Source organism: Protopterus annectens, chromosome 14.part0 (genome assembly GCF_019279795.1).
Source record: "Protopterus annectens isolate FY-2018-M chromosome 14.part0, PAN1.0, whole genome shotgun sequence".
Lineage (NCBI taxonomy): Eukaryota > Metazoa > Chordata > Ceratodontiformes > Protopteridae > Protopterus > Protopterus annectens.
In genome coordinates, this window is record NC_056748.1 from 152,490,318 (window position 1) to 152,498,480 (window position 8,163).

Sequence of the window (8,163 nt, forward strand, 5' to 3'; positions counted from 1 at the left end):
ATACCGGCCTGGGCTACTTGATCAGAGAACTCCTCTGTCTCTTTTCATGTAGTCCAGGGAGGTACGTCTCAGGTCATTCACACCAGCATGGACAATGACGGAGTCATACTTGTACTTGCTTTGGAGTGACCTGAGTGCTTGCATTATGTGGCGGATCCTGGCACCCGACAGGCAGTTTACAGTGATCTTCTCCTTGTTCAGTCTGGTGAGCGGGACGTCAGTGTGCCGGGCAATAGAGTCCCCTATAACAAGTGTATTTGGTGTGTTGTTTGGCCTTAAGGGCTGTGACTGTGAGGCGCACTGATTTTGTGAGATATGTGATTCGTGGGTATTGTTGAGGGGTGGCTGTTGCTTGGATATCTGCTTAGGAGGTCTTTGCTGTTTAGGCAGATTTTTATTTAGAGCCACAGAGTATGTTTTTGTGTGTTTATGTGTTGGGTATGCAGATGCAATAGGTCTGTGTGAGACTGGATTTGTGGTGTGGGTGGTTACCTTTTCCTCCTGACTGTGCCAGTCTTGGGTTGAGAGAGCTCTGCCTCCAGTTTGGCTGTGTAACTGCATCTCTCACATGTATTAGAGTTTGTTGGAAGGAGGAGAGGGCTGTCTGTGTACATAAGGCAATTGTAACATTGCCTCAAAATTCCCAGATTCACCAGCTGGACTGGAGAGTAACCTTGAAACTGACCCTTGGGACATACCAGATTAGTATAGGGAACTGTTTTTTTACTGATCGGATTACGGAAGGGAACTGATGTTTCACTTGATCAGGAAGGACCAATCGGGAGCCTAATACTTATGAGAAGTCAAGGAGGGTGTAGTGCTTTAGTTAGTTGGTGTTTCCTTATAAGAGCTGAGCAAGTGCAGGGCTTTAGAAAGAGAATAGAATGATTACTTTGAGAGTTTGAACAGTTCTAAGGGAAAAAGTGAAGAGCAGACTTTGTGGAGCCTGGATTACTTTAAACCTGTTTAGGCGGTGCTGCCCGGCGCTGCTCAGTGCGCAAAACCGTGCTAAAAGACAGTTGTAGGGTTTTAAGAGATAGAGATCAAGGAGTTTAGAATTGACCCAAAATGGCCAATAAAACTACAGCTTCTAGGTAGTAACCACTCCTCCAGGGACAGGCAGGCTGTTGTGATGAGGAAAATCTTGTTCAACTGTGTCGGGTTAGCAGAGCAGAAAGCAAAGCACTCCATCTAAAGCAGAGATGTTGAACAGAGGTTAAAGGGAGGCGACAAAGCACATTGTTTGACAGAAAGATGTTCAACAGATATTTAAGTGTGTGAAGAAAGAACTGTGTAATGAGAAGCAATGGGCTGTCTGTAATTTTGTTCAAGTTAAATTAAAGGTAGCTGAGAGATTATGGAGTAAGGAACAGTTTGTTTCCATATGAATGTACTCAAAGCCAGTATTTGAATCAAATGCAAAGTGGGAAATGGCTAAATAAAATGTAAAGACAAATGCAAGTGTTTGCATTGTTCCTGAAGCTTCTGGAATGAGATGTAACCTGCAGTGCTTCATGACCCAATGAAGACTGAGGGGTCAGTCTTCTGTACTAGGGGGGCTGAAGTGGTAAAGGCCCCTACCAGAATGGCAGTCATCAGAATCGTAGAGGAAACCAAGGAGGCAATAGTTCTTACTGTACTTCCTACAATGAAAGGGACAAAGGTGATAGCTATGGCACTGATAGTTTCAGATGACACTTTATCTGAAGAGACTATCATGGTTTTCAAATTTACCTGCAACAAGGCTTCTATTGAAACAGGAGTCCAGGAAATTTATACCAGGGTGGTTGGTAGATGAGAGATATCCCTCCACAGTAACTGAACTGATTTCCAAGAATTAGCTGGACAGTTAAGACGCTTGTATCCTCAGGTCAAAGCTGGGAGTTGGGGGGGCATGTAATATCATGACTCCTAAGTAAGAGAGAAATTGCATGTCCCATAGTGGAGAGAACATGTTAATGGACACAAAGTTTTAATGAACTGATGTATGAGTTATAAACTGTTGGAGGCAATGGTCCCGGACAGCACCCAGGAGTACAGTATTAAAAAGTGAATATTTCAACTGGGACTCAAACCTAGGCCCTCTGGATCACTATTCTGGCTTGTATCCAACTACGTTATTTAAGCCGCTATGAACTGGCTGACATTTTGGAAAACTCTCACCCATAAACAGACACAGTATACACTGTCAGGCAGTTGAGGACAGAGATGATGCACACAGACAAGTGTGGACTAAGGAAGTGCCACTATACGTGTAGAATTATTTATTTATTTTGTTGTTTGTTTATATGTTAACAAAATTTATCTTAAGTATGTGTTTTTTTACAATGTATGTGAACTGGTCCTCAAACCCTTTTTCATCCATAAGCTAGACTCACTAATGGACACGTAGCATTAACTATAGGAGAACCTTCCTCCCACCAACACAATACATCAAGTCATCAAAGATAACTAACCAAAGATAACTAACCAAAGATAACTAACCAAAGATAACTAACCAAAGATAGCTAACCTATTGAAGCAACTGACAACTTGCCAAAGTTATGGAACATTATCTCTCCTTCATACAGATATAATGCACACAAATACAGCAATGTTAATAAAGGAAATTAAATGTTCATTTGTATTTCTATTTTAGCCACATTTGTCATTAAACTGTTTTTTTATGGCATAGGTGAACTAGTTACCAGAACCCTCTATTTATGACTCAGTATAATCTTCCTAGTGAAACCACAACTGTTTTGTAATTAACAGTCAAAAAATGGTAACATTCAAATGCTAACAGCATTCAGAATAAAACATATGTTTTTTAAAAAGCATGCTTTAGTGGGGGTGCAGGCCCCTCTGCATTCCCTAATGTATTGTGCTGCACCCACTCACAATTCTGATACTGATATATAACTAGTCACTCCATGACTGGCGTCCATGTCCCTTATGGACAGAGACAGTCTGTAAAACTTGTCAAAACCCCACTTGCTGACCCTTGTTATTTCCCCCCAGAGATAGAAAACTGGATAAAATCTGGGTAAAACTGGCTAGTCTTGTAATGACTCCTGAGCCATTAGCCCATTAATCTCCTTTGAACCTATGAACTTCAAGGTCACTGCATCTAAAGAAAAAGATAAAACTTTGTGAATCAGAAACCTTAAACTTCGTGAATTAAACTGTTAATCACATACTCTTGACTGCTCAAAGAAGTGTGAATCATTAGTATGCAGATAACAAGGCTGGCACCCTTCTAGCTCACCAAGGAGCACATATAGAATAGACAAAAAAAGTTTATAGAGAATTGAGAAACAAGGTAAAAAAAATAGAAAGACCACAAAAAAAAAAGAAGAAATAGATGCATTTCGGAGAAGTATTTATGAAGATCCTGTGGAACATAACAAAGATGCTAAATGGATAGAAGAAGTAAAAGAAAGAATAAGAAGTTTAAAGGTACAGGATATGAAATGGGATGAAGTAACAGCCAAAGAGATTGAAACAAAGTTAAGAAAAGCCTCTAATTGGAAAACCCCAGGCCCAGATGCAGTACCTAACTTCTGGTTAAAAGTATTAATATCTTTGCATAAAGATTTAGCCATGAGTAAGAACTATTTATATGCGCACCATGAGCAGACACCAACCTGGCTAACAACAGGAAAAACAATGCTCCTATTTAAGAGTTAAGATGCAAGCTACCCTACAAATTATAGACCAATAACTTGCCTTCCAACGGCATATAAACTATACACAGGAATTGATGCTGACAGAATTTATAGTCATTTAGAAGAAAACTCATTTATGGCAATAGAACAAAAGGGCAATAAAAGAAAGGCATATGGAACAAAGGATCATGTGTTGTTAAATAAAGTCAGAGTGGAGAACTGTAAAAAGGTGAAGAATCTAAGTATGGCATGGACTGACTACACAATAGCATTTGATAGTATTCCACATTCATGGATAAACGATGCTTAAAAATGTATAAGATGCACCCTACACTGATCGACTACATTACAGTGACCATGAAACGGTGGCAGATCACTTTGCAGTTAAGCTACGATAAAGGAAAATGTATTATTCCAGGGATAAAAATCCAAAGGGGAATATTCAAGGGTGACTCTCTGTCACTGTTCCTGTTCTGTCTTTCCTTTTACCCATTAAGCTGTGTACTTAACAGCTTAGGCCATGGCTATAATTTGGAAACTGTATAGCTCATCAGACTAGGAACTGAAAGCACAACTGCAAGTTGTCAAGACTATATAAGGATGTCATTTGGTCTTGATAAATGTGCAAAAGCAACCTTTAAAGTAGGAAAACTGCAGCACCAAGAAAACATTAGTTTGGGACAAGAATGTGGTATAAAGGAACTTGAGCAAGAGGGAGTGTATAAATATTTGGGAATTGATGTAGGATCAACAGTAAAACACAAGCAAATGTGAATAAAACTTAGAAATACTTTAGAAGACTTAAATTAATCCTGAAAACAGCATTGACATCTAGGAACACAATTCAAGCTATAAACTGATTTGCTCTTCCTGTCCTAACTTACAGTTTTGTAGTGACTGACTGGCCCCAAATCGTGTTGTATAGATTAGACAGGAAAACAAGACGGATGCTTCATGCTCACCAAATGATCTATAAAAATCAGTGCATACCAAGATTATATATTCCCCATTCTGAAGGAAGGATGGGCCTCATTGAAATTGATTGTATGTCTAGGTATGCAATTGTAGGACTGCATACATTTCAGCTGACCTCAGAAGACCCAAATGTAGTGAAAGTTTTGAAACATGAGGAGAGTAAATCTAAGATGACTTCCCTGCTTAGTCTAGCAGAAGCATATCGGCATCAAGCAGGAATGGAAATCAAACCAGAAGTGGATAAAAACCAGGCAGCAACTGAATGTGCCAAAAAAAAAAACAAAAGAAAGAATATAAGGTGAAGAACCAGATGAGAAGGCAAGAAATGTGTAAAAAAACATAAATATAGTTGCAAGTATAGAAAACTTCTGGAAGAACCTCATGTTGATCAGGAATGGTTAAGGAGAGGAAAATTCAAACGAAGAGATGGAAGGTTAATATTGGTGGCCCAAGATAATGGGCTACAGACACGTTGGTTTACAAAGTCCGTTGAACATGTGGGAGAAACAGACCAAGGTAGGGTTTGTAAAACAAAATTGGAAACAGTTGCACACCTCGTTGCTTGTTGTGACAAACTAATGGCAGAAAGATTGTATACTGAAAAGCATAATAATGTGGCAAGACTGTTGTACTGGAGATTATGCAAACATTATGGTATTGAAGTGGTTGAAAAACACTGGAAACATTAGCTACAAAGCATCACAGAAAATGATAGTCTACATTACATGGGATCACCCATTACCAACAGTTCAAAAGATACATGGTAGAAAACTAGATATAGTGGTCCATGAAAAGACAAAAGTAGCATTGATCATTGAAATCACCACACCCAGTGACTACAGTGTCCTGTGCACAGAGAGACACAAAGTCATAAAATATCAGGATTTGTAGACAGAAACAAGAGCAATGTGGAAGAAAGATACTCAAACAGTTCCAATTGTAGTAGGAGCAACAGGTGTTTATAAAAATAATCTACAATCGTACTTAGATATGTTACCAATACATGTAACTCCATACGAGTTGCAGAAGGAGTCATTACTGGGCACATTGCAGGTGCTGTGAAGAGCACTTCTGACTGACATCAAAGATTAAAACAATACTAATTTCATGAACTTTAATCATACTTTGACTTAGGAATGGGGTCCATTTCTGTCATGGTATTAGAAACCCAAAAGGCTTGCAGAAATTAAAAAGAAAAAAAAAATAGACTACATTACAGTGACCATGAAACGGTGGTTGACCACTTTGTAATTGAGCCATGATGAAGGATAAATTATTATTCCAGGGATAAAAATTCAAAGGGGGATATTCCAAGGTGACTCTCTGTCACCACTGCTATTCTGCCTTGCCCTTAACCCATTAAGCTGTCTACTTAACAGCGTAGGTCATAGCTATAATTTGGCTCCTAGAAAAAAACAAGGTGTAAAGACTTCTCATCTTCTTTTTGCTGATGATTTAAAACTGTATAGCTCATCAGACGAGGAACTAAAAGCACAACTGGAGGTTGTCGAAACGTTTTTAGATAGTATAAGAATGTCATTTGGTCTTGATAAATGTACAAAAGCAACCTTTAAAGAAGGAAAACTGCAGCACCAGGAAAACATCAGTTTGGAACAAGAATATTCTCTAAAAGAACTTGAGCAAGAGGGAGTGTGTAAATATTTGGGAATTGATGAAGGATCAACAATAAAACATGAAGAAATGCAAATAAAACTTAGTAAGGAGTACTTGAGAAGACTTAAAATTAATCCTGAAAACAGCGTTGACATCTAGGAGCAAAATCCAAACTATGAAGTAATTTGCTCTTCCTGTCCTACCTTACAGTTTTGGAGTGATTGATTGGCCCCAGAAAGTGCTGGACAGATTAAACAGGAAAACAAGAAGGGTGCTTCATGCTAACCAAATGGTTTATAAAAATCAGTACATACTAAGATTATATATTTCCCATTCTGAAGGAGGGATGGGCCTCCTTGAAATTGATTACATATATAGATCTGCAATCGTGGGACTCAATACATTTCTGCTTACCTCACAAGACCCAAGCGTAGTGAAAGTTTTGAAACATGAGGAGAGTAAATCTAAGATGACTTCTCTGCTTAGTGTAGCAGAAGCATATCGGCGTCAAGCAGGAATGGAAATCAAACCAGAAGTAGATAAAAATCAGGTAGCAACTGAATGTGCCAAAAACAAAAGAAAGAATATAAGGTGAAGGATCAGATGACAAGGCAAGAAATGTGGAAAATGCGTAAATATAGTTGCAAGTATAGAAAACTACTGGAAGAACCTCATGTTGATCAGGAATGAATGCAGGAATTCAAATTCAAACCAACAGATGAAAGGTTAATATTGGCGGCACAAGACAGTGGGCTAGGTACACATTGGTTTACAAAGTCCATTGAACATGTGGGAGAAAGAGACAAATGTAGCTTTTGTAAAACAGAATTGGAAACGGTTGCAGACCTTGCTGCTGGTTGTGACATACTAATAGCAGAAGGACTGTCTACTGAAAGGCATAATGTGGCAAGACTGTTGCACTGGGGATTGTGCAAACATTATGGTACTGAAGTGACTGAAAAACAGTGAAAACATGAGACACAAAGCATCACAGAAAATGATGAAGTTTATATCACATGGGATTACCCATTACCAACAGATCAAATGACAGGTGCTAGAAAACCGGGTATAGTGATCATGAAAAGGAGACAAAAGTAGCATTGATCGTCAAAATCGCCACACTTAGTGGAAAAGATACCCAGCCTGCTCCAATAGTAATAGGAGCAATGGTTCTTATAAAAAAAGAGTCTACAATTGTATTTAGATATGTTACCAATACATGTGACCCTTATATCTGCAGTGGTGCAGCGGTAGCGTTGTTGCCTCTCAGCAAGATGTTCTCTCGTTCGATTCTCAGTTGGAGTGCGGGGAGTGCCTTCTGTGTGGAGTCTGCATGCCCTCCCCACGGTCAAGTGGCGTTCTGAAAGACATGCGTGAATGGGCTTGCCTTCGTTGAAGGTTGGGCTTCGAGCTAGCAACTCGGCACTGTAAAAACCTACTGCTAATCATTAGCAGACCGGAGTTCAGCTGTGGCGACCCCTAACTGGGAAAAGACAAACAACAACAACCAAAACATATGACCCTGTATGAATTGCAGAAGGAGTCATTACTGGGAACATTGCGGGTGCTGCTAAGAGCACTTCTGGCTGACATAAAAAATTTAAACTACTAATTTTATGAAGTTGAATTGTGCTTTGACTTTGGAATGGGGTCTATTCCTGGCGTGGTATTAGAAACCTAAAAGATGTGGAGAAATTAAAAAAAAGAGAGAAACCAGTGCCTTCCCCTCACCTGAACATAATACAAGTAATCGGACAAAGAGGAGAAAAAGAGACCACATCAACATGTTCCGTGAACCAGATTGCAGAGGCACTGCTACATAAATGAGAGAACTTTATATGCAAAGGCCAGCTCAAGGTCAGGGCGCATAGCAGTACAAATGTAAGTGTTTCAAACAGTACTTGAACCTAGAACTCAGGATCACTAT

At 39.3% G+C, this 8,163-nt stretch overlaps 1 protein-coding gene across 30 annotated transcripts in view; it reads left to right on the forward strand.

Moving 5' to 3' along the window:
- ABLIM1 (actin binding LIM protein 1) overlaps positions 1-8,163 on the forward strand; it is a 2,317,257-nt gene that overhangs the window by 149,684 nt on the left and 2,159,410 nt on the right. The window lies entirely within an intron of this gene.